Source organism: Polyodon spathula, chromosome 39 (genome assembly GCF_017654505.1).
Source record: "Polyodon spathula isolate WHYD16114869_AA chromosome 39, ASM1765450v1, whole genome shotgun sequence".
Classification (NCBI taxonomy): Eukaryota; Metazoa; Chordata; class Actinopteri; order Acipenseriformes; family Polyodontidae; genus Polyodon; species Polyodon spathula.
In genome coordinates this window covers 3,511,213-3,536,468 of record NC_054572.1, presented here as the reverse complement: position 1 = coordinate 3,536,468, position 25,256 = coordinate 3,511,213, and the positions used below count along the sequence as shown (strand labels likewise).

At 40.9% G+C, this 25,256-nt stretch overlaps 1 non-coding gene across 1 annotated transcript; it reads right to left on the bottom strand.

Annotated features, from left to right (window-relative positions):
- Positions 1-8,530: 8,530 nt before the first annotated feature.
- Positions 8,531-8,657, bottom strand: LOC121304798. The gene has a single exon (XR_005947998.1). It is a non-coding gene; the product is annotated as a U6atac minor spliceosomal RNA (small nuclear RNA).
- Positions 8,658-25,256: the final 16,599 nt, after the last annotated feature.

The window sequence follows — 25,256 nt, the reverse complement described above, 5'->3', positions numbered from 1 at the left end:
ATTGAACTCATCAAGGTCTTTGCATAGCAGAGTCAATAATAAGGAAAGTGTTCCTTTCGCTCCCTGCAAAGAGGTATTGGGCCAGACATAACTGAACTTTCAGGTAAATCAAAGGAACCCTGTCCGGAATTAGGAATAGCGTTAGCAAACCTGACTTGAGACAAAAAAGATAATGTAGTAAAAACACACTGGATATACATTTAGGCAAAACATGTTTTTTCTTTTTTTTTAATTCGTGTTAATGCACTGTTTTTTTTTTGTTTGCTTGTTCGTTTGTTTTACCCAGTATGTTAATGTCTTACAATGATGTAAAATTATACAGTATGTATTAGAGGTTGTATATCATGCGTGCCTGTGGCAATGTTGCCCTGCCCCTGTGTGTATTTCTGTGCTGTATGTTGTGTGTAGTGTGTTAATGTTGGTGTATAGTCATTGGTACATGGGATGTTTAAAATGTATATTTCTATTTAGGCACGAGGATTGCACAGCACTTCATGTGCAGGTAAAATGTAATAATATGTGAGCACGGGGAATTGCACTTTATTAATTCACGTGCAGTTGTACCGAGACTCCAATTGAATGATTGATTAGCAATCAAGTCTCGGTACAGCTGCATAAAAGCAGCATGATTTCACTCACTCGGGGTTGTGTGTTCTGTAAGTGGAGAATGGGATTGGAGACAAAGGTAATAGCAATTAATAACAAATCATAATACCAGCTCACCATGTTTGTCTTTGTAGTTTGTTTTGTTTGTCTCTTTGTTTTGGTTACGAGTGCCGTGTCCTGTGTTTTGTTTGTCTTTCAACCTTTTATTTTCTGTTTGTTTAATCATTAAATGCTGAGCGCAAGCAAGCGCTCCGCTTCACCAAAACTCAACGTCTCTCTGTCTGTTCTGTGTTGGTTTCTGTTTCTGGTCTGACATCACCCACTACAGTCGTCTTTGTGGCAGTGTCAGATAACTCTTCATTGTTGTACATGCTGAATGGCTCCCCAGCAGTGAAGTGTGAAAGGCATGCACCATATGAAGAGTTGGATTGATGGTGCAGGACCCATTTAAAATCTGCAAGGACCTCTTCTTGGGAGAATACTTACCCAACTGTACAATTCCCTGTGCGCCACATGGAAATCCCACAGTGGTATTTAGAAATTCACAAGGAAATCCCACAGTAGCAATTAGAAACTCACAGGGAGATCCCACAGGTAGCCAAAAACTCATGTGGAAATCCTACAATAGCACTTAGAAATTCACATGGAAAACCCGCATTGGCACTTAGAAACTCACAAGGAGTTCAAGAGTAAAAAAACAAGTTAGTTAAGTCAGCCCAAATATAGGGTTATGCTCAGCTTTAATAGAGGAATAGCTTCCCTCTAGCCGAACATCAAAAAGCAGTGCACTACTAGAGGCATTTGGTAGCAACTGTTACTTACTAATATAGGGTTGCTAGATTTATAAGTATTTCTGTTCTCTCTACCTGTCTTTAAAGCTGTAATTAGCATTGTTAAACCCTGGGCTGGATTAAATCAACCTCAGATATTTTGTAGCTCTGCATTCCTTAATGAAAACTGGTGGCTTTCCTCTCACTGTAAGGAAGATGTAGTCTGATGTAGATGTAGGCCTACAGATATTCTGACTGGACACACACGGCTTGTTAAACTTAACAAATAGCAACAATGTAGAATTATCAAAGATGCAAAACACGTATTTTGGAACTCCTCCATTCTCTTGCTGTCAATTACAATACATTAAAATCAATGACAATCAACAACGGTCAATGGGAAAACTATTCAGTATTAGAGGCTAAAAATGAAAAGGTTTGTCATGCCGTGCCAAGAAACACAGTTATACATTAATTAAAACAGACGTAAGCTTGTCTTGTTAATCTGCCCTAACTAATGATGAACGTCGTTTCTTGAGCTCTTACCGAAAACATCAAATATCACTTCTACTCAAAGCCATTAGTAAAATCATAAATTCTAAATACAGTACTAAGAGTCTACTAGTACTGGAAATAATCATGGCTCACTTGCCTGGGCCGTTGCAGTAACACAGTTACAAAAGGGCATAGTGAATAAAATAAAAAAAGAACATGACGGAGAAGACATCAGCACTAAAAATACAGAGTTAGAGTACAAGTTCTTTGATTTAATTAAATTAAAATAAGTGACATCCACAACGTGGATTGGTCATTACTACTATACAGAAACACAGGAAGGTTATGGTTTGTTTATTAAGAAAGATATTGACAGTTAACAGTTAAATGTCCTTTATTCTCAAGATAATAGATGTAATTCTGGAAGTTGAAGATACAGAGATTTTTTTATTTATTTATTTTGCCATCCGACATCATTAAGCACAGCTATCATAGCGAAAGTAGCTGCTAGGTCATGACCCGTAAAGTAAAAGCTGTCTCTCGTATGATAGTGCTTGGTGCTGATACTATCAGTGATAGGTTGAAGCAATGAACGCCTGCCCTTGCATAGCAATGCTTAATATTAATTGGTTGAAAGAGTTGTCTCATTACTTTTTTGGAGGCAGTGCAAATGTTCATTCATAAACTAAAGTTAATGAGAAAAGATGTCGTATGTCCACATCACCACCTCACCCCTCCCTTGGCCTGTGGGGGTGAATAACCACCTCACCCCTCCCTTGGTATGTGGGGGTGCACAACCACCTCACCCTTCCCTTGGCATGTGGGGGTGCACAACCACCTCACTTCTTCCTTGGCATGTGGGGGTGCACAACCACCTCACCCCTCCCTTGGCATGTGGGGGTACACCGCCACCTCACTTCTTCCTTGGCTTGTGGGGGTGCACCGCCACCTCACTTCTTCCTTGGCATGTGGGGGTGCACCGCCACCTCACCCCTCCCTTGGCATGTGGGGGTACACTGCCACCTCACTTCTTCCTTGGTTTGTGGGGGTGCACCGCCACCTCACTTCTTCCTTGGCATGTGGGGGTGCACCGCCACCTCACCCCTCCCTTGGCATGTGGGGGTGCACCGCCACCTCACCCCTCCCTTGGCCTGTGGGGGTGCACCGCCACCTCACCCCTCCCTTGGCATGTGGGGGTGCACCGCCACCTCACCCCTCCCTTGGCATGTGGGGGTGCACCGCCACCTCACCCCTCCCTTGGCATGTGGGGGTACACTGCCACCTCACTTCTTCCTTGGTTTGTGGGGGTGCACCGCCACCTCACTTCTTCCTTGGCATGTGGGGGTGCACCGCCACCTCATCCCTCCCTTGGCATGTGGGGGTGCACCGCCACCTCACCCCTCCCTTGGCATGTGGGGGTGCACCGCCACCTCACCCCTCCCTTGGCCTGTGGGGGTGCACCGCCACCTCATCCCTCCCTTGGCCTGTGGGGGTGCACCGCCACCTCACCCCTCCCTTGGCCTGTGGGGGTGCACCGCCACCTCACCCCTCCCTTGGCCTGTGGGGGTGCGGTCGCTAGCTCTCGTGGTTTTTATTGACTGCGGGTCATTGCGATGGTCCTGGCTGAGTAGAGCTTTCACAGACACCGTCTTGCAGTTGAGGACTTCCGTAGTAGTTGTCCGGACCTCCTGATCAGTTCAACGCTGGGTGAGCCTAACTGCTCAACTGGTTGCCCAGCAACGCATCCCAGCTGCTCACATTTATGCAATAACAAGAGACAAGGCTCTCCCTGTCACAGTAGTGTTTATAGCTTTATAACTTTTATAACTTGTTTCTCAGGGAAGTAAATGAGGTCTCTCACAATGAGGGAGACAGTGACCTGGTCCAGTCGGCATGGTGGACAAAAACTCAGTTACTACAGAGACCGTTCATCCAGTGAGAAGGATCTGAATTACAGGGTAAGGTATGCAAGCAACATTTTCTTCACAGACAAGCATCCCAAAAAATAGCCTTTCCTACTATTGTGGCCCCTTAACAATCCCATTCTCTGAGCCTCACAGCCAGTTAAAAAAGGATAACAAAGCCACTTTATTTTCCCCTTGCAGTCTGGCTAAGAAAGGGGCATGCTGGTTAACAAGAACAATGGTACACAACAACATACACATCAACAGGGGCCTTAAGACCCGACATAATACCTCTTCATTAAACACATTATACAGGCTGCATTAAGAAGCTTTTTACTAAGAATTGACAAGCTGATTCTCACTTTCTGGGCCCCTAGCTTTAATATTAGAGCAGTGTGCTACTGAGTTCAGGGTTGTGATTAATACATGTAGTTTGCCTTTGCACAGTGAGCCACGCTAAGAGGATATTCTAGAATAAAATATTTCCAATACATAAATGAGTAATAGAATAGGAGCCTATTGTGAGGAAGGATGATACCCACTGCAATGATATACCCTAAACCAGTAGGACCTGGAGGTAATCATCTTGCTTAGTTCAAAGTGGTGTATGAGAACATGAACTGTTTTGCTGTGCAATCGTCTGGTTACCTGGGAAGACAAACCGCTGAGAGATCAGATGGTCCTGAGTCAGCCTGGGTCACAGCAGTCTTCCTTCAGTATGTTTTTTTTGAAGAGTCTGTCTGACACAGACTGACTGATATCTCTTGGCATGGTGTTTGGAAATCTAGACATGCTGTATAATTACGATGGGCTCTGCCAGCAATGGGTAGGAATAAAGCCATGGCCTCTGGTCTGAACCAGGTGTATTAACGGAATTCCATTTGAATTGCTGCCACTTGCAGTCCTGCTGGGAAGGGGTTCCTTATGCACAGTTATGGTGTCAGCCTACTTACCTTTGCAGAGTGACATGCAGTGCCAGTCTCAGTTTAACAGATGGGGAGAAGGAGAAAGAGTGAGTGAGGGAGCTCAAAGTTTTGTTCTTTACCTCTTTTCTGTGACTCTGTGGTATCCAGTACACAGGGCACTCAGTATGGGATTCATAGCTGAACTCATTAATAATGCTAGCAGGAGTTTGATTTCAAAATAAGCTTAGCACACAGTGGGCATGGTTACATTACGTCAAGTTCAGTGTGCTGATGGTAACGTGGACTGTTGGGCAGTGTGCTAAAAAGTTCAATTTAGGTTGACGCCATTGTCATTATTAGAAGTGTACTGCACAGCCAGGGGTTTATTGTGACATTATACAATCACACTAGAAGCAAAGTTTCACATACTCAGAATAAATTATCTTTTAATAGCTTCAAACTATTCCTACACTTCTCAAACTCATGATGCATGATGGCAGTGTCAAACAAGGTCACCAGTTAAAATCCACTGACATACTTCATTTCCCCAAACAGTCTATAACTGACACCACCTCTGTGTTAGGACTCTTACTGCTTAAACGCATTTGCTGTTAACTTTAATCATGAATCTGCCCTACAGTGTAACAGCCCAGATACTGCAGATGAGGTCCAGGGATTGACTTGCGTCTCACCTGAAGTACTCCATTGTATTATATCATATATTGTCAGTAAGCACAAGACAACAGCCATTCGGTTCCATTACCTTCTTCTCAGGAGATTGACATGCACTCAGTAATTAGTTTGCCTTTTCAGGGGATCAGTGATTGGCTGAGTGCCAATAGGTTATAAATGTCTCCATGGTACTTGTTGATTAAATCAATAATGGGAACTTTTTTCTTTAATTACCAATTACTTTTTGCGTAGCAAGATGCATGCATTTAAGGAAAAGGATTTAAAGTTGCAGAGATTGTACACATGGAAGAAGTTTTACCATACCTTTCAGTGCCAGTTGTGATGCCAGGTTGAGCCCACCAGACCTCACTCTAGCATTAACCCTTTGCAGTTCTACGTCGGACCAGGTCCGACATTACAATTTTCCCTTTCCATGTTGGACCCTTTCCGACATAATCGAAAAGACGTCCATCACAGGTCTCTGGTTGTTTTTTTTTCCAGAAAAAGCCGAGAAAACCTTTCAATGGCCGAGTTAGACCGATAGGAGCCAGGGGAACCGGAAAAAAAGGAGCATATTTGAGCAATACACAGAGCCCCTGCACCACAGAGATAACACGTACACAAACAAAGAAGATAGCTGCTTCTCCATCCAGCGCTCAAAGAATACCACAGACATTTGCAGAGCTTTTTGAGATGTTATAGTAATAAAATAATGACTTGGCTCACATTATTGAGGAGTTTGGTGATAAAACGAGTGATCAGGAGAGGATTTATCAGTATGCACGTCTATAAAGAGGTATGTGAAAAATACAGCGAACAAGAGGTGGGGCTTGGTTGGAGATGCAGTACTGGGTGTCCTTTGCTATGCAGTGCCTTTTAAACCTGTTTTATAATAATAATAATAAAAAAAATGTGAACAGCGCTTGTAAAATAAACAATACAAATGCACATGAATTAAGAAAGTGCAATTCCCTGTGCTCGCATATTATTACATTTTATCTGCACGTGAAGTGCTGTGCAACCTCGTGCCTAAATACAAATATACATTTTAAACACTTGCCCGCATACCCCATATACATCCTGTGTACCAATGACTATACACCAACATTAACACACAACACGCAACATACAACACAGAAATACACCCACGGGCAGGGTAACATTGCTACAGGGATACACTGAATTCAGCATCAGCCTTTCATTTGCGAACACCCACCTCTCTTCAAATTGCAGGGGAGGCACAACCCCTGTGTTCCTCGGAGCAGCACACCTCCCTCCCCCACTGCATTAATACATGCAAACTCCATTAAAGAGGCTACACCTCCAACAGGTAATGGAAATGTAGCATTGTGTGTGCACATAGGTGGTGGATCTAAAAAGTGTCTTCTTTCAATTGTTTATTGTTTTCCTGTGGGGTTGGTTTATTGTCCCGGTTATTAAGGTCATAGTAAGTAGTGGATTTATATGTTCCCACATGTTGCTACAACTGTTTAAATATACCTGTCATTTCTTTTTTCATTGCTAACATCCTGACAACTTTTTATATTTTAAAGTCGGTTTCAAAGCTCTTTTCAAAACGGTTGCACTGGTGTATGGGGGTTTGAGATCTACCCTCTAAATCACTGCAGGAAGGGCAGTGGTGTAGTCCAGTCGGAATGTGCCGGAACAGCATTCTGGTACTCTTTTCAATAGGCAGAACCTTGACTTACAAGTTAATCAACTTAAGAATAATTTCAATGCATGCTCACCGCTGAAGCAATCTGTTTTCCGTGTGGAAATCCAAATAGTCTTTCTGTGCCATGCCATTGAATAGGCATTAGGAACCACATTCCCTGCGTACCACTACTGATGGTACACGAATCGGAGTCTCCGTTTCCGATAACCAGAACATATTGTAAATGTTTGCAGAGTCAAGTCACACACATCTCCTAATTCCTGCACAATTGTACGATTCAGTCAGCCGTCCTTGTGATGCAATGAAGAGAACGTTGGGAACTTCTATTACAAGCTACAGTACTCAAAATTAAAAGGGCTAACAATGTTTTTTTTAGTAATAATGCTGATGAAGAAGCAGCCAAAATGGGTTTCCAAAGTAACCAAAAAACACACTTACATTTAAGAATTAATATATATATTACATAAGCATAAATGTTACACATTTATTTTAAAAACACAGTTATTGTTATAAATTATGTATTTATTTATCTGCGTTGCTTGTTTTTGTTTTGTTTTTCTCATTATTTACAGTACCAAAACCACTGTCAGCAGATATATTCTTTAAAAAAAATTGTAATTGTACACTTCTGAAGTCAGTGACAAATAGAAAATAACAGCGTTTGTGTGATTCATAGACAGGGGAGGACGTGATATACTATACAGGACGCTGTGGTGATTGAAGTTCTGCGCTGGTGATGACCTCATAATCGAAAGGAATACAAAAAGAACATTCATGATAAAATTAACTAAACCACCAAAGACAGTATTTACCAGCAAGATGCTTTCAAAACAAGACAAATTTGACTGGAAAACTGCCAATCAGGCAGCACTGAGTAGAGGAGTAGCCTATAAAAGTCACATTACCTGTTAAATGTTACCTCAAGCTCAATGAATAAATAAAAGGGGAATTTGTATCATTTTTGTTTAATAAATCTATATTTTGTTGGCGTTCTGGTACTTTTGGATTTAATACTATACCACCGAGGAAGAGCGATTTAAAAAATAAATAAATAAATAACAAGAAGTGCTGTGGCTTTTCTGTTCCCTTCCACATCATGGATCGTTATTGCTGTGTCACCTGTTCGACAATGTGAGCAATCATCCTTATTAGTGCACTAGAGCGGATGTTTCGAAAAGAGCTTTGAAGTAGACTTTTAAGTATAAAAAGATGTCAGGATGTTAACATTGAAAAGAAAAATGACTGGCATGTCATTCAGTTGTAGCAACACGTGGGGAAGTGTAACTCTGTTTTACTCTTTAAGGTCTGCGATATATCAGGGCTTTGCATGAGTTTGAGAATGATGTGCCAGGGTTAAAATTAAGGTAAATATGGTATTTAGATCTGCCACTGTTTAGATCATTGTGAATGGACCCATAATGTGTTGTCAGATTCCATTATTATTATTAGTATTGTTATTATTATTATTATTATTATTATTATTATTATTATTATTATTAGTAGTAGTAGTAGTAGTTAGAGATGCCACAAAGTAAGTGACAAAGCCTTAACTGTATGTGTGTTGAAGGCCACTAGGACCTCTTCCATCCTTGTCAAGAGAGGGCTAACCTTCTCTCCTTAGCAGTAGTAGTTGTAATAATTATAGTTTATTACATATAATTTCCTGTGGTCTGAGTCAGAGCCAGCAGCTCCAAAGGGCAGCCCTGTGTTTTGGTGAGTCTCCGGAGCCTGTCTCTGTTCTTTGACCTCTTCATAAACAGCAGCTTGCTAATATGATTGTTTTGTTTTATAACACTGCTCCCACAATGCCAGGTGACATCTGAAGATTTCCCAGAGGAAATAACTGACACTCACCTCGTGTTCATCTAAAACAAACAAACTGAACTTCAATGGGAACATGCATTGGAATTCAAGTTCAGAGTCTTTGCAGCTGTCTAAGGACATGACAGTATGCAAGTGAAAATTTCCTTAAGGTGGGTCGCAGGAGCCTGTTACCTTTAAAGACAGTGCATATCTGTTTACAGTTGAATAAAGGAGCTGTGTTAACAGCAGACTCTGTCTCATTAAAAGACACAGACTCAAAGGCACTTCACAGTTCTTCCAGTTGTGCCACACAGCTCTTGTGCTTCCGAGGGGATACACACCATCCAATTTGCATCACTTACATATCTTGAGTGTCATATCCAGAGTTGTGTCATTTGAATGTACTCCTTAGGGTTGAGCTGAGTAGGGTTTTCATTTTGGAATAATATTTACACTTTAAGTAGCGTTATTAACACTTAAAATTAAATACATAAGTACACCTTAATTAAATAAATAACTACACTGAAATGAAATAAATAAGTACACTGTAATTAAACAACAACTTTGCTTTTGCTATTGTACATGTACTTCAATTGGAATAATAATGTTTATTTACTGTTACTAAAATATCCCACCCAGGACAGTAAGCAATTGTAAGATGCACAGTAGAACTAAAAAGACCGTGAGGTCTACCATTATAATACAATTTTGAGGGGAAGTCTGTGGCAGTGCCAAAGAAGTAAATATGGCATCTACACGCAACAGTTATTCATACATACTCCAGTATAGCCGACTCCCACATTTTGATCTTCTCAATATAAAGACTGGTTTGATATAAATGTATCTGTGAATGTCTTTTTCTGAAAGACAGGTTTGCTTTGAAGACCATTTTAGTCAGTTCCAACAGGAATTCCTATTAGTGTTTTACCATTTGTATTCTAATCCTCAAGTATAATCATGTGTCTTACATCTACACAGCCAAAGATAGCACACATTGATGCTTTGCTACTTTAAAGAAAACTACTGACTCTGTAGAAAGATAAGAGAAAGAAACAGAGCAAGAACAAGAAACAGAGCAAGATCTGGAAATGCCAATCTGGCTTCAGTATTTACTACACTGAGATTTGATCATTTCTTTTAAAAAAAATGTAGCTTTCTGATATAAGCTAATCTATGCCCATATATCCATATCTATGTTTCTTCTCTGTGATTAATAACAGGGGGATCAAACTAAACATTTGCTTTAAAACAATGATGGTACTGTGAATCCCAGAGGAGCCGTCTATTGCACCTATCCAAAGCACCTTCAAAGCATGAAATTGCTTTCAAGAATAGAAAGCATTCTCCTTGTATGAGCCGGCAAGCTGCTGGCGTAACTAGATGATAGTGGCAGGGATGTAGTGAAAAGTACAGCCCACATTCATGTTCAGCTCTTTATTGTGCTATGTGATTGTGTCGTGGTACACTTCGGCAAAGCAGTACAAATATATATATGTAGTTTGACTACGCCACCTGGTGGCAATGGGCACCAGGACCCAGTATACAGAAATAACGTTAATTTGCATATGTTTAATCTGTGACATAGGTAGGAGAAAAGAGACCATCCCGACCATAGACAGACAACACCAGCAATGTAATTAAAACAGAAGTTTATTTGAGGTATTGAAATAAAAAATAAAACGAAAACTACACTTGGCAAAAAAGGCCACCACCAACCAATTATCTAGGGTGCAAAGTATCAAATTAAAAAGAGCCCACCACTAGGCTAGGGTGCAAAGTATCAAATTAAAATGGCCTGGTCCAGTAGTTCATAGGGGTTCTGCCAGGGAGATGCAAAGAAAAAAAATGCTGGAAAAAAAAGACTTTAGAAATGACAGGTCACTTGCTGTCTCCTCTTCCCCCTCTCTACCAACCTGATACTAAAATGGGCATCTAAGATGAATGCCAATGGGAATAAAATGGCTGTAAGTGCACACTACAAACTCCACTTCCCTTTAAAGCTGAGGACCTTCTCCTTGTCCAGGGTACTTTCGGTGCTTTTGCGTCTCCAGCCAAGTCTAAGTCCAAAAAGGATTTCCCATGCTGCTTCCTCCTGCTCTCTGCTTCTGCTGCAGCTAGTCCTGTTCCTCAGTCTCTTCCAGTTCCTTCCTTGTCAGTCTCTCGGTTGCTTCTGTTCTTGTCCTGCTGCTGCTTTCCTGCTTCCCCCTTCTCACAGCCCCATGCTCCATACACAAGCAATTTCTACCATGTAGATGTTCTACTAACAAGATATATTTATAAACATGCTCAAAAATAAATAAATAAATCATAACGAGTGCAAAACAAGTAAACACACACACATACTTATTTACAATGTGACAAAAATAATAATAGTGTTTAATTGGGGCTTTGCAAGAAGGTCAATGTCATTGTGTAACACACTTCCCTGCTTTGTCAGTTCCCGCCCTGGGAACTAACTGGGAACAAGGATCAGGTGATCACTCTCGATATTGCTCTGGAAGCATCCCTCAGTCGATTTCTGGGGATGTAGCAAACTTCCAGCCTTGGTGATCCCTTCAGGTGGGGGAAAGGCAGGACCCATGGAGACAGCAGCATCTGCTGGATGGGTGGCAGGACCCATAATGGCAGTGGCTTCCTCTTCTGGAGGAGCAGCAGGTCCATAACGATAACAGAAGCTTCTTCCTCCTGAAGAGTGGCAGGACCAACAGCTTCCTGAACCTGGGGGACAAAGTGACCACATGCACCTCTCAAAAACATTGACAAGGGATCATAGTGTTCTTAAGACATTACCTGTTCCGTTGGAGCAGCTTTTGAGGTGGGGACAGACCTGGATCCGATTCTGGTGAATCACCTTCATGGCTCCCATTCCCTGGTAAGAGGGGCAGCTCCCTTTCCTTGGCCCTGGTAAATTGCTCCCCTGCTTTGTCATAAGACAGCACCAATCTCTTGTGGTGGACCTACACCAACTCTTCTGTACTGACCACTTCCTGGCCAGTCCAAGGGTCACTTCTACTGGTAATCGGGCATTACGTCTGAACAAAGTTGAATACCTTATGGTCGCATTGGGTGGTGCTGTTGTATGCATGCATCCTCTCTGGTAGATGTTGAATCCACTGGTTCTGTTGCTCCACTTCCATGTGACCAACATGTTCAGAAGGGTTTGGTTAAACCTCTCACAAGTATCGTTACCTTTTGGGTGGTAAGGTGTTGTGCGGTTCTTCCTGCATCCATAGTAATTATACAGTTCTGCCATCAATGCTGACTCAAAATACGGACCTTGGTCCAAATGAAAACATTCCAGGCATCCAAAAGGCTGGATGATGTACTGCCGCAATGCTTGAACTGCGGTGCGTGCTGTCTGATCACACGTCGGAATAGCCCAAGCATACGGGGTAAACAGATCAGTAGCCACCAAGATATTCTCAAGGTAAGGAAGTCTATGGTGCTCAGTGAGGATGGACACTAGGAGCGAGTTTCTCTGCAGTGGCGCTTTCCGCAGTATACAGCGCTCACACATGGCCAGCCATTTTGTTGTTTCCCGATCCATCCCAAGCCAATAAAATCCTTTCTGGGGTCTTCTCTGCACCCAAGTAGCCAGACCACACATGGTAGGCCTTCCATGTCGGTTGCTTCTGTTCCTGTGGAACAAACACCTGCTGATACTGAGTTCCCGGGTCTGAGGTCGTTGCACTAGGACCCTGTCGCAAAGTACCGAAGCAACAAGAGCCTGACCACTTCCCTAGACTTTTATTTCCATTTCTCGGTGATTGGCACCTCCTTGCGTTCCACATACAACCATACTCAAGATAATATGGGATCTATCGTCTGATGTGTCTCCCATTGGTCCAGGTCTTATGAGGAAGTTGGCCTCTCCTTGTCCAAGGCTCCCACTAGGGTGCCTGTGTTCACTTCTTGGTTTCAAAGTCAAATCACATGTGACTGTATACCAGACCTGTTGGGTATTGTTATCATTGATGTTACACGTTTTCATTTGTTTCAAATGCAATGGCTGATCAAGAACGAGGTAGGAATTGGAGACCAAAAGAAGTTAAGGAATTGTTAACTTTACAATTCTAAGGAGTGATAGCTACTAAACAGATGCAGCACTTTTGGGGGCACAGACCCTGTGCAAATCCAGTTAATATGATCAGGGGTAAGCAAAGTGAGCAACAGACAGAACAGGCTGTTAATATATATATATATAGTATATAAAGCAACACATCTGCAACAGGAAAAAAAAAAAATTATGGTCGACAAGCCTACAACTTTTAATACACTGCAGTTAGTACCACAAGGCTGAATGAAAATATTAATAATGCCCACTTTAATTTTTCCCCTTATATGCATACTGTATATATTATTAATAGAGAGGACAAAGCGAGCATTTTTAAGTAGCTTACCTACAATGCTTATTTGTTTGTTTTGTTTCCATTGCCATGAAAGCGATTCGTTGACTGACAGGTTTGAAAGCTGTCCTCACACGATCCCTTTGCCTGTGTGAAAGGGTAATGATGGTATTATACTGGCATAGATCGTGCATTTTCGTGTTGTGTGAATGGGCATTTTAAAAAAATAAAATAAATAATGTCTCTGATACGGCACAGTGGCGGTATTTGTGTGTGAAAGTGGTATATGAAAGTTTCTCATAGTAAAAGCATAGCTGAGTGTAATAAAGCAGAATGACTGCATGGCAAGGCATAAGGAAGCATTGTTAAGAATAGTAAGGTATAGTAAATAATATTATCTAACATGGCAAACCAGGGTGAGCTATGGTAAATGCATAGTATAACTATGGGAAAACTACAAAAATAGAGTGGTTCACTTTTATTAGAGTGACCAAAGATTAAATCACAGTGTGATAGAGCCTTTATAAACTTTTTAAGAGCATGCGGATAACCTTTTTGTGCATGCAGACTGTCCGACCCTTTTTAAAAAAAGTGTAACCGGTGTAAATCATGTCACACCCGTGAAGGTCAGAGTGCTGGAAATGTGAAAACAAGAAACAGCTGAGGGAATTCTTTAGCAGTTTAATGTGTAGTCTGAGGGACTCATCCCAAGTGAACATATTGCGTTGACATTTACCCTCTGAGGACCGTCTGTTCGTACTGTGTTTAGCTACACAGCAGGAGTTTCTCTCAGTAATGGTGGAGTAGCATGATTATTGTTCTGCATCAAGCTGAGCAAGCTTGGAGAGGCTTATATAACGTGGGACTTTGATACTTAAAACATATAAATTCAGACTTTATGACACTTAAAACTTAAAAAAAAAAAAAAAAAAAAAAAAAAAAAAAACATTTTCAGTTCCCTGCAGAATAATTGAGATACAATGAAAAAGTTCACTGGACAGGGAGGCAGGCAGGGAGAGAGGAAAGCAGGCCAGGCAGGAAGGGAGGAAAGCAGGCAGGCAGGGAGAGAGGCAAGCAGGCCAGGCAGGGAGAGAGGCAAGCAGGCCAGGCAGGGAGGGAGGAAAGCAGACAGGCAGAGAGAGAGACAAACAGGCAGGCAGGGAGAGAGGCAAGCAGGCCAGTCAGGGAGAGAGGCAAGCAGGCCAGGCAGGGAGAGAGGCAAGCAGGCCAGGCAGGCAGGCAGGGAGAGAGGCAAGCAGGCAGGCAGGGAGGGAGAATGATGAAGGTTGCATAACATTCTTGGGGAAGATCAGAGCGATCATTTGAGAAGATGCAAATAAACCTGCGCTGCGGTGAGCCTCCTCGATTTAGACCTGCAGAAACATGCAGAAGGATACGGGTTACTCTGGAAAGAGATCTTAGTGGAAAGGATGTAGACACGCCCCATTCGCCCCCTCATGCCAGCCATTCAAAACTTTAACGATTAGCAAACCACTTGCAAGTAAACACGCGTTCCACGTGTTTATGCCACAGCATGCATTCACTGTTCCTTACCATGTAACACGTTTTTATATAATGCTGAACCCCATTCCCCAGTGATTCACGATTCAACTGAACTTACGGGTGAAACTGAAGCACTATGGCTGCGTGCAGGGTGTTTATTATTAAATAAAACAAACAGTTTAACAAAACACAAAGAAAAGGGCACATTAACCAAACAAAAGATAAATAACAAATAATTCCTCTATATAATAAAGAGTACCTTGTTCTCTGGTTGGTAGCATTCCCTCTTTCTACTTATTTCTCCTCACAACAACAACCCCATCTGAGCCCGGAGTGTGTCTTTTATACTGTGGCTGGAGCCTTAATTACCTATTAGACAATTACCTTACTAAGGATCCAGCCACATTCCCACAGGCTTTACTGGGATGGGAATTTAACCCCACCCCCACCAGCTACACTGTTTGAGACTGGCTTTTCACCGGTCTCAAATAATAAACAATAATGTCAGAGAGCTTTCGACCGTCAGCACACAAACATAATAATAATAATAATAATAATAATAATAATAATAATAATAATAATAATAATAATAATAATAATAATGCATAAATAATAAAAGGGGTGACCACTTTACCACTATCCTTAAGAGGAGGCTGGTCCCCTGTTAGCACATTGTACAAGCTGGGCTGCACCATCAGATTAGAAATAAACTGTCCCTAATGTTTATACATTACAGGCACATCCAGTAAATTAAAATACACATTTACTATTCCATGGGTGAAAAAGAAAAAGTGGTTCTTCCTTTTTTGTTACAGACATGCTGATCTTCCCTCTGGTCCAACACACGTTTGGAATGGTATTATTGGGCTATCCTTATGTACTGTATGTGCATTTCCTTTTACCCAAACTAGAACGTGCTTCTGAATTATCTGAAAGTGCAGGGATCATTGTCAATCTGTATCATGAATTCTGAGTTTAATCATTAAAATGGATCAGTTTTGGGCTGCAGGGCACACCCAATTGTATTATCTATAAGGGTCTGTGTTCTTTGCTTGGGTCTTAATGACTGCAATGCAGATGATGCACCCCTTCTGTCTGAAATTAGCACCCTTGTTTCCCCAGCCTCAAAGCTGTTCTTTTTTTTTTTACTTAGATGAGATGAAAAACGATAATAGACACTGATGTGTTTTGATAACTGAATTAGTCATGCGAAAGCTCGGATGCCTTTTTCCAGCTAATTGCAATTGTATGCTAATGTAATTAGACATCATCATGCAAAAATGAGTTTAAAGGTCGAGTTAAAAAAAGAAAACTCAGACTCCTCTCCTTGAGCAGCCCTGCTGCAGGGGAAGCACGGCACAGATACATCTTAACATCGGCAAGGTCACATCCTTCACAGGCCACATGAGCGCAGAGCAGCATCGCTTGAAGGACTTGAAGCTACAAGTGCTTTACTTGCGAACCCTACCATGCCTGAATCTAAGCAAAAGGATTTTGAAAATTCTGATTGTCCGTGATTTGAACAATGCCACTTGACATGTTCTCGTCTGCTAAAGTTTTAGAAAGACAAAGATTACAGGTCTTCTATCATTAAGAGAAAATGTCAGACCCCATCAAAGAAAGGAAGGAGAATTGCAAACATAATACCATTCCACAAAAAGGGAGCCAAAAACCGAACCAGGTAACTACAGACTAATAAGCCTGACTTCTATTATGTGTAAACTTATGGAAACAAAAAAGATCCAAAATGAAAAATGACTTATATGGTACCAGTATCCTGGGAGACAGTCAGCATGGAGGAAATTATTTAATTTTATTCATTAGGAAAGAAAGATTGTGTCTAACTAACCTGCTTGACTTTTTTGAGGATGCTAACATGTAGAAAACAGAAAGTACTGATTAGAGGAGAAACCTCAAAATGGAGTGAGGTAACCAGTGGAGTATGGTAACTGACATTTAATATAAAAAAAGATTTCAGAGTTTATGTTGACTCAGAAATGTCTTCATCTAGACAATGTGGGGAAGCTATAGAAAAAATCAACAGAATGCTCAGATATATAGTGAAAAGTGTTGAATTGAAATCAAGGGAAGTAATGTTAAAACTTTACCAGAATTATTTCAGGTTTAAAAAGGCATGTCATATGTAGAAAGTCTAAAATAATTGAATCTATTCAGTCTTGAACAAAGAAGATTACGTGACAATCTGATTCAAGCATTCAAAATTCTAAAAGGCATTGTTAATGTCGACCCGGGGGACTTTTTTGACCTGGAAAAAGAAACAAGGACCAGAGGTCACAAATGGAGATTAGATAAAGGGGCACTCAAAATAGAAAATAGGAGGCAATTTTTTACACAGAGAATTGTGAGGGTCTGGAACTAACTACCCAGTAATGTTGTTGAATCTGCCACCATGGGATTCTTCAAGGAGCTGCTTGATGAGGTTCTGGGATCAATAAGCTACTAACAACCAAACGAGCAAGATGGGCTGAATGGCCTCCTCTCGTTTGAAACCTTTCTCATGTTCTTATGTATTTTCAATGAAATGTTGTGTCTCAGATACAAGCAGAGGGAGAACACCTGATGCATTCAGGCTCCTGCTTCAATCTGGTTCCATCAGTAGCATTGCAAAGACAGGCTTGGTCTGGAGAACATCTTTTCTATTAAATTAGTGATGCACTCACACAAATTCTTCTTGCAAGCATGTTTATATTAAACTCTGATCTGGTGTGCCCGTAATCTACTGTGTACCCTGGAGCACAATCATTATGCATCAGCACTTGCGGTTCATTATTAACAACATTGTCAGTGCATGTATTCCCTCCAGTTCATCAAAGTGTCACACTTTGCTTTACATTGAGTGACTGACAGCTATCTGGAAGACCTGTTTGTTTAGAAACAGTTTCTGCTCTCAGTCTGGCTCCCTACAGACCAGGTCCACATCATAAAACACAACGTGTCACAGTTCAACACGATTCACTGCCTCTGCTAAAGAGAGGCACGGGATTGAATGGCAGAAGGTGTTCAAGTCAAGAATGAGGTGTGCACGCCTTGGGGACACTGACAATCCCAGAGTCATTTGAAGGGTCTTGAATTGTGCTGCCGTGCAGTGTCAGCTTGTTTTATAGTGCATTGCCCAGCCCTAATATTATTGACTAGCTGTGGTTCCACTCAGACGGTCACATTTTACTGCTTTAGCAATAACTGTCGAAGAGTTGTAAATTGAAAGCACTGATAGAGAGCTTTTACTACAATGTGACTGTAATTTTACTTGCTCGATATGTTTTTCTTTACTAGTATCATCGTAAAAGTTCAGTTAATGAAGTCTCTTTTGTTGCTGTTTTTTGTATCATGGTCCAGGGTACAAAAACACATATAGCCGTATCTAATTCCTGTACTCCATTTCATTGGGACAGTGGGGGGAAAAGTCCCACCAGGCAACCAATACTTACTATTCAACCCAGTGTGCACGTAATGTATTCCTCGCTCCATCAAAACAGAGGCCGAACACACTTTGTTAAACTGGTAGCCTGGAAAGTTGTACAAACAAGATGTCGTCAAAACAATTGTCTACACATCCAAAACCTTGTTTTAGTTCCAGCAATTAAAAACCCAACAACATTTTTTTTATGTTTAATAGTATTTCCTGAGTACAATCTTGTAATTCATAATAAGAAAGGACTTCATGTGTAGTTTGTCTCATATCATTGAACAGTTTGATTCATAATAAGAGAATACATTGATGGGAGGGTGTCCAATATCACTGAACACAGTATGAGCAGCCTGAACCGCTCAGCTTCTCTTGCACCAACTGCATGAGATGCCATCTCTTAAAACAATAAGAGACCCTACATACTTCACATGAACTTTTAAAACATGAATGACGTCAGGAATGAGACGAGGCAAAGCAGAACCTTGCTCTACTCCATGCTACTGTTGCACAGCTCTTCATTAATTGCTGCCATAATGTCGACACCTACACAAATTGACAATGTTTCTCATGTATTAATTCTACAGTAAATACAGGCAAGGAGGTGTACTGAAGAAGGCAGTAGCAGAAAAGTTGTCTGTTGACTTAGTTTCTTATGTTGATTCTGATTGAGCACTGTGAGGTTACAGACAGTTTGTTAATTCCCCATCTCTTGTATCTGGAGTCTGACACTGACACTGTTCATGTTCCATGCATTATGGAAGTGGATCGCAGGGTTTGGAGAGGTGCACCCTGGGATCTCAGCTCCCTCTCACAGACCACCCTCAAACAAATCCAACACTGTTTACCACAATCGTGTATTACATTGAAACCAGGAAATTATTTATTAGCTCAACATTATGAAATTAAATGTATGTGTAAAAATAACAACTAAATAAATAAATCAACTTCAAACCCACATTTACATAGCATAGGTTCATATTTTATTCATTGGTGTCTGAAAAGGGTAAATTGGCAATTAAACACTAATAATGTGAGACCAGACTCAGACACTGTTAATGTATTAATAAAACTACAACGATTCCATACAGAATCACTGACTTTCTAATAAGCCTTTTTAACCTGAATGAGCTACAGCATATCACATGCAATGGTTTTGTACTGAAGGACGATTGTGCTACAAGGGTAGCTACAGTTGAGTCTCAGGCTGAATGGTAGGAAACCATACACACTTACTATTCAGGATTGCTCATGTGTGGCTGCACTCTTGGGTTCAAAGGTCATTCTGTTACTCTCTTGTAATAAACATATTAGGTTCCATTCCACCATGGAACCTGAACCTGAGACAGGGAATCAGGAGCTACAGGACACTGTGCAGGTGGCTCAGAGCATCATCAGTGTCTCAGCATGCTACTGGAATCGAGGACTGTGCCGTAACATGTGCTGTCCTTCAGAAGGGACATTAAACACAGGTCCTGCTCACTGAAGTACACCACTGGAAGATTTCCTATTTCTACTTTAAAAAAGTAAAATACCAAAAAGTCTCCCCAGAATCACAAGAGTCAAATCAAATTCTATTCTCAGTAGGTTCCCGCCTCGTTAAATATCTGATTGATGAAGTGTTGAAGGCCCTTTAAATGACCCAAAGAGAAAGATGGGGTGCAGAGTAAAACAGGCTCCTACGGAATATTAACCCTGTAGTTACCAAAGCCCGCTGGGTGGACAGGTTCCTCCTGCTCCCTCTGCTGGTGGGAGGTGAGCTAGCACGAAACCGGACAACACTGCACTTTTGACACAAATATAAACTGTATCACCCACCACGAGCACTACTGCACACACCCAGGACTGGTGACCGTGCTTTTATATTGTGGATGTACTAACTGTGTTTATTATTTGGGACGGCAACATGTCATTATTAAACAGTGCAATTCATTTTGTTGTGTATTGCCTGGGATTATTGTTAGGTCGCCAGATCTGGAAATATAATAAAACATTTATAAACTGGATTATAATTATCTCTGTTTGCTTCTTTCATGCACTGCATCACCCCTGCACCTGTCTACAATAAACCACTTTGCCAATGCCCCTCACATTCCTACCGTGAGGATGGCCACTTGTGGGTCGGAGTGAAGCCAGAGGTCTTATGAATTTGTATTTGTTTACAGGAAAGCACTCCTGCTTTTACAAAATTATTTTTGAAGACGGGGATCTAATGCATGCCTCTGTCTGTAACAGATGAGAGAATACAGAAAATGCATTCTGTGACACGGCTAGTGCATGCATTATTCAAAGCTAATGGAGCAGCAATGTGAGCTTCGCTGCTGCAACTCAGAGAGGGGAATGAAACACAGGCCCTTTTGATCTGCCCTTCTAAACCAAAGAACTCGAGTGCTTCTCCTTTGGGCTTTAATTAGGTGTTGAAAATTAATTATCACTTGTAAATGATTTTCTAGCACTAATACTCAGTTCCGTACACTGTGACTGCCGAATATACCCCCCCTCCCCCCCCCCCTGATTTAAGCCTTTTTTATGTTTTATCCTTTTAAAGTTGTTTTTTAACAGCTTAGCAGGACCACATATGGAAGATAAATGCTTATAAATATAAACAATACCTGTTTTGTTTTTTGATTTCCACAGGGCTGCAAACATCAAGGCTCTTGGTCCATAGCCCAGACCACAATACATCCCTTTATTCAAACATTTTCTGGATCACAAAAGATAGAAACCAGTGCCTAGAAATTAGATGTAATTGATACACACACACTAGCAAATTAGCTACAACATTGCAGTTTCCGTGTGTGTCAGGTGGCAGGGATGATACTGAGCATGGATCCCTGGTTAATTAGCTTAACTAATTAAGTAGATGTATTGTCCTCTGGACATCTTTTTGAACATCCTTACATCAATGAAATCCAGCTGACTATGTCACAGTCTTTCACAAAACGTTCATTTAATTTCAGCGTGCGATCTCTGAGAGAGCTGCCGAGCCGTCTCAGTCTATCAAGCGAAGCTCATTCACGCCACAACAACAATTTGGAAGCATGAAAAGTTTCCGCTAATTAACACAGTTTATTTTCTGTTCATTACTTTGCATCTCAAATGTATTCACTGTGCCACCAATAAATGACACCCCTTCCCCTCCTGTCACAGCGAGCCTCAGGTTGATCACTCTTTTGTTGTGAACCAGATGCTAGCAGCTCATCAGCCTGTATAAACAGGCTCTAAAACTTGGCTAACGGCTTCAATGCCAACAGGAACAACTCTGCAAGTAATGCATGTTTACGTTCTTTAGCAAGATTTGTTATAAAGACGGTGGGTTTTTTTTTTGTTTGCTTTTTTGTTTTTTTTAGACTTTTGGACCTTTTTGTTTTTGACCCTTTGGATGTCCTTAAGCATTATTAGTTTCTCTGGCTGCTAATTATCAAAACATAAGCCCAGCTCGAAGTTCATCCACTGCCTTGGAGCGTATCTCCAAAGACAAAGCGCTGCAGCTGAAATAGCGTTTATTCTCTGAGCACAAGCAGAGCAATTCAACACCAGACATAGTCCAATAAGAACAATAACTCTGCTCGCCATAATGCCTGGAGACCTCAACTGGAATTTGTTTTATGCAGCTCTTGTGACCTTGATCAAGTCAGGCAGTAATGTAGTTACTGAACAAGTAACCAATCACAAGGACTACATCAGTATGGCCAGTCTTCGGGGAGAATTTGTCATGTGCTTCATGATGTCATTGCCCATGCCTTTGATGATGTCATATGTGATGTCAAGTATGATGGGAAACATACACATGAGGGTGCAGAGTTAAGGTTGCGTGGCTACTTTATCTTGCAACTTCCTAACCTTTTGGACTTTTGCAACCAAACCTTAACTTTACTTTAACAAAGTTTTTGCCTTTGAGTATCCATAGTTTTGCAGACGGCATCCTGTAAAATCAAACAAGCACATCTGCCACATAATGCAGTGGTGGAAACACAACTTGAGACATTAAATTTCACAGAAGAAAGAGACAGCACCAAGTATATAATTATTTTTTTTAAAAGCCAGATTTATTGAAGACAAATCATGAGAAAAATGTTTAGACCTGAGCACTGAAGATTGTCGTGGTTTGAACACTTTATAAACATGTCAAGGTAATGTGACATGATAGCGTTGATATCCACAATTGTTGCCTATCATTACACACAAAGGAAAGTCGTTTGCACGTAGACATACAAATATCATGGATGAAGAGAATAATTCCAACACACAACAATGGTACCTGTATTGTTAGACTACAGTAGTCTAGCCACTTCACGCAGCAAGAGTGATCATTCAGATGAGGATAGCCACCAGTTCATTTTAGCCACAGTCAGTGAATAAACCCTCACAATTCTCAATGATTGGTTGCAAATCTGAACGTTGACTGTTCAGTAATTCTCCAGATTTGCATGGCGCTGCACAGCCACCTTTCAGTGTTACTGGTCCTTCAACCTTCTTTAGTCACGTCAAGTGTTGGACTGTAATAAGTTAGATGTGGTAGAAACAAAGCAGCATGCATGAAAATACAATATTCTGTCATTTCTGTTACCAGCGTGACAATGGTCTGGGAAAAAACAAGACAAAATGAGCATTCATTGTATAATAAGTAACACTATACACAAGGTCACTTTTATTTTTCATGTTTTATTATTTAAAAGCACAGAGAAGTTTGTAGTTTTAACACCTGCAGCAGCATAGATTTGTCTGTGGAATGGAACGGTATAATTGAACTCCCAACTGTACCATAACAACAAAAGTGAAAGGGGGAAAGAAAATGAAAAAAGATTATTAGTTTCCCCAGTGCTGAAGGCACAAACACATAAAATATTATCACTGATTACCATTTGTAATCCAGACAGAAACATAGATGTGTGCAGAACTATATATTGCATGTCTCCCTATTCAGTGCAATGGAACAGTGACAAGTAACTCTGCCCAGCAATGAAGTTGATAGCAGTGACGTCAGACTGTTATCTTTGAGGTTCAATTTCTGTAAAACTAGGACCCCCGCCCCCTAAAAATGTTAATACCCTGTTGCACATCTACAGCCCCGGGACTATGTGTATGCCAAGCGTGGTTCCTTAATTTGCTATACTTTTTGAGATACAGGTGTATAAAAAGCATGTTAATCACTAAAATAAATAAATAAATAAATAAATAAATAAATAACAGCTGTTTTTTCATCACTCTGTAACTCAAAAAGTATTCAGCCAAATGCTCCCCGTTCACAGGGTTTGTTGAGCCTGCTAATCTAACCACACATAACAGTGTTCATGCATATTGCTGGGGTTTTACCCCCTTTTGAGCTGGTTGTAAAATCAACTTCAAACAGGACCTTCGTTGGAACCTTAACTATGTCTACATGACCGCACAGACATCCTATACATGTATCTCAGAAGAAAGCTTAAAAGTAACAGCAAGATATGCATGCCAGCATCACATGTAAACCACCAGGAGTTTTAAACTTATAAGTGATAAAACAATGAGGAATGTTTTGCGCTATTGGCTCAGTGGTACACCTTGAATCTCAGCTGGAGTCTGCCAAGCCTTCCCCTGGAAGGTGAGCTCTGTCTGACAAGAGAAGAGTTCCGTTCTTAGAGCTCTTGTGGTGCAAAATAAAAAGGCCACTCCTTTGTTGAGGTGCATGAGTATTCTCCAGGGAGGAAAAAAATGATAAAATATTATAAATATTTTACTAGTGGCGGCTCACCAGGATAGGCTTTCAGATATTGGCATGTTGTTTCCACCCCACTATTTATTTCTTCTGAAGCAAATCTATCTTTCTCTGCTTCTACTTCACAGCTTGTTTGATTGCAATTAAAGATGACTGGGATCAGCTTCAGCTATGAGCCCTTGGGCTTTGGTGATCCTGCTCCCTTGGATTGCAAGAGAGACTACAAACCCTTTGTTCCTGGTGAGAGCTACTCTACAAACCCTTTGTTCCTGGTGAGAGAGATACTCTACAAACTCTTTGTTCCTGGTGAGAGCTACTCTACAAACCCTTTGTTCCTGGTGAGAGAGATACTCTACAAACTCTTTGTTCCTGGTGAGAGATACTCTACAAATTCTTTGTTCCTGGTGAGAGATACTCTACAAACTCTTTGTTCCTGGTGAGAGATACTCTACAAACCCTTTGTTCCTGGTGAGAGATACTCTACAAACTCTTTGTTCCTGGTGAGAGATACTCTACAAACCCTTTGTTCCTGGTGAGAGATACTCTACAAACCCTTTGTTCCTGGTGAGAGATACTCTACAAACCCTTTGTTCCTGGTGAGAGATACTCTACAAACCCTTTGTTCCTGGTGAGAGATACTCTACAAACCCTTTGTTCCTGGTGAGAGATACTCTACAAACCCTTTGTTCCTGGTGAGAGATACTCTACAAACCCTTTGTTCCTGGTGAGAGCTACTCTACAAGCACTTTGTTCCTGGTGAGAGATACTCTACAAACCCTTTGTTTCCCCATGACAATGGGAAACGTATATCATTCCTTACTACTGTCTAGAAACTATTTTGTCCGGTATTTTTTAACATAGTCAGTTAAAGAAAAAAGTCTTTGGAATACAAGTTTAACCTTCTCCCTTTAATACCGTAACTCAGAATTTTGATTAATTTATTCCTAAATTAAGTTTTTTTGATTGAATCAGTTTCAGTGGTTTTTAATGAACCCACGTCTCCTATTGCAATTCTTGCTTGCCACACTCACATGCCAGATCTATATGTGCTGCTTAGTTCTCGCTTCAGGCATTTCACTGTGGTGTGTTTTGCATTTTCTTGGTCCCTCATCACCATGGCATATTATTTGTATCAACTAATGATTTAACTTCATAGCTAGATTTAACCCAGAAGACAATAAATAGGGTTGGTAAGACCTTTTCAAACTCTGCAATAAATCATTGTAAAGTGCCAAAGTGGGAATTCTGCAGTGTGTGTGTGCGTGTGTGAATAGCTTTTCAAAATTTCAGGTCATGTATCATCTAGAAAATGCATTTTCAGCTATAAAGGTATTTGAAAACGTCAGAAAATAAAAAGTGAAGCAAGTTTACTAAGTGTTCAAAGGTTGGATTTATTCCTGGACATGTATGTATATTTGAAGAGACAGGGGTAACTGCACATATAAACACACTGAA